The 2,894-nt window shown below is 42.4% G+C and overlaps 1 pseudogene; it reads right to left on the reverse strand.

Moving 5' to 3' along the window:
- Positions 1-398: 398 nt before the first annotated feature.
- On the reverse strand, positions 399-2,250 carry LOC119523180 (annotated as a pseudogene).
- Between the last annotated feature and the right edge of the window lie 644 nt (positions 2,251-2,894).

The following is a 2,894-nucleotide window of genomic DNA, read 5'->3' on the forward strand; positions in this document are numbered from 1 at the left end:
AAAGGCTACTCATCTGATGTATTTTACTACTGGTATATGCCCCTGTGGTTGGAGCACAAGTTAGCAAGACTTAAGCTGGCAAGTAAACTAGAGGTGGTAAAAGCTTTAAGAAATCTGGGACCTACCTGTTGAGATGCAGTAAAGAATACAGCCAATTTCATTTGGAAGTATATAACATTATCACTTTCACCTGGTAAGATTTGGTCTTCAGTTAAATTTTTTTTTCTAAACAAAAATTGAAGTTGACTTTACATTATAGACACAATTTTATCCTTGTTATAGAACTAATTAAAAAATCAATCATTGAGAAGCAATTGGATAACAAACATCTAATCCCAAAAATATAGATAAGGGAATCAAAGAGCACTTCAGCAAGAAACTCTGGAGTTAAAGGGCATTTAGTTGTTCTTTTCCAGGGACCTGTAGCAATCTGTCAGGACTTTCCATGCTTTAGGGGCCATGAAGCCGTCTAGGGGATTTTCTCCTTCTCGGGTGAGCTTCCTCATACGAGTTCCTGAGATGAAGTCAAACTTGGAATGCTTTGCTGGATCATAGAAGACCATGGCTTTTTGGCTTTTGTTGCAGGCAGCTACTCAGAATGGAATGATTTCCACAGAGGTTAGACTAGAGGCCATGCATGAGACCTTGCCCCATGAGTGGGTTCATATAGGTCTTTCTTGTTCTCAGGGTGGGGCATCCCCGCAGGGTCCCAGCCCACAATGTAGAAAATGGCCCTTTGCAATCATCCAAGACCTCCAGTGCCACTGAACCTCTGTAGAGACAGCATATAACATGGGAGACAGGAAGATGGCAATGATTGTTGACTTGGGATCCAGGACTCCTTCCTTGAGCACAGCTGCATGCTACTTCATGCACCAGTCCAGGGGCACATCGTCATCCTTGGTCCAGCCACCCAGAAGGTGTAGCAGGAAGACTGGGTGCTTGTAGCCCACCTCCAGGAGCCGGCGGTGGGTGTCCTGCATCAACAAAGCATGGCCATTGTGGACAGGAGTGCACAACTGGAATGCAAACACCACATCAGCATTCATATCTTTACATTTCTGTTTGAGATCCAGAGGCATCAGGCTATACTGGTCCAGCCCATCATTCCACCTTATTCTCTCCAGCACCTTCAGGTCTCCAGCCACCAGCCAGTCCCCACTTTCCATCACCATTTTGATATGAGGGTGTTTTGCACATGTTGTCCCGCACACACAGGAACAATGCTCCTCTTTTCTATATTTGTAGAATTCAGGGTTTTGTAAGGTAGCCACCCTCCATCCACCATGTTCCAGGGCAAACTCGCTGTACCCTTCCAGCTGCTGCTTATCATCTGTAGACACAGGCAGTATGATGGGAATGCTCAGGTTGATAACTCTGTCATTTAGCAGGGTGCCAAAGTGTAGAGCCTGCAAGTACTCCTTTTCCTGCGTGAAACCTTTGAGAGGAGTGGCCCAGCCTTCACTCAAAACTTGGACCCACTGGAGATCCAGCTTGGTAATTGATACTGAAGGGAGAGTTTCAGCTTCAGCTTCAGCTTGAACTTGGTCAAGTTTGTTTTCTGGCACAAAGAGTTCATGGATGCCTTTGATTACAGTGTGGGGTACAATGTTCTGCTCTTGCAGAAGTTCTACTACCTGTTGGACACAGTCACTCACTGAGGACAAACTGGTTTTCAGCACACACTCAGGAGTTTCAGGTTTCTCATAATCAGAATCAATACCCTTAAATCCTTTAATCTCCCCAGCTCGGCCTGTTTGTAGAGGCCTTTTACATCTCTGCTTTCACAGATGTTTAGAGGTGCATCCATGAATATGTCAAAGAAGGCAGTCCTGCGGATTCATGGATTTTGTGGGCATTCTCACAATCCTTGACAAAGGGAGAAATGAAGTTGATAATGCAGACCAGACCAGCGTCAGTAAACAGCCTGGCCACTACTGCAATCCGGCAGATATTTTCTTCTCTGTCCCCAGGAGAGAATCTGAGGTTTTTGTTCAGGCTGTGCCAGATGTTGTCCCCATCCAGGGAGTAGCAACGGATGGCATGAGAGACAAGGTACTCTTCCAGAGCAAAACTTATTGTTGTTTTTCCAGCAACAGAAAGACCTGTCATCCACACAGTACATCCTCGGAACCCAACCCTTGTTCCAATCACCTGCTCTCTCTTGTTCCTGCTCACGTGGTGGGCCTGGTAGACTACATTGGTGGATTTATGCTGGTTCTCCGTCTTCTGCTTCTTGATCCCTGACATGCTGGCTGGCTGCGGCGGTGCCCCACATGCTGGGACTCGGATGATGCTATTTTTAAATGGAATTGTTTTCTTAATTTCATTTTCAGATTGTTCATTGCTGATCTATAGAAATACAACTAAGTTTTCTATATTTATCTTGTATCCTAACACTTTGCTGAACTTGTTGCTTAGCTCTAATAGGTTTCTTTGGTAGATTCTTTATATATATATTATATATAATATATATATATATACATAAAATCATGTTATATACAAATAGATCTACTTTTTATTGTTTTACTTCTTCCTTTCCAATGTGGACACCTTTTATTTCTTTTTCTTTCCTAATTGCCCCAGCTAATACCTCCAGTTCAATTTTGAAAAGAATTGTGAGAGGGAGATCCTTGTCTGTTGTATTATGTTAGTGGGAAAGCTTTCAATATTTTACCATTAAGTATGATGTTAGCTGTGGGTCTTTCATAGATGTCCTTTATCATATTCAGAAAGTTCCCTTCTATTCCTTATTTGTCAAATGTCTTTACTGTAAAAGAATGCTAGATTTTGCCAAATTTAGATTTGACATCTATTTAGATGATCACATTTTTCCTTTGTTCTATTAATGTGCTGTATTTTATTGATTTTCTTATAGAACCAATTTTGCATTC

This window comes from Choloepus didactylus, chromosome X (assembly GCF_015220235.1).
Source record: "Choloepus didactylus isolate mChoDid1 chromosome X, mChoDid1.pri, whole genome shotgun sequence".
NCBI classification, from domain to species: Eukaryota; Metazoa; Chordata; class Mammalia; order Pilosa; family Megalonychidae; genus Choloepus; species Choloepus didactylus.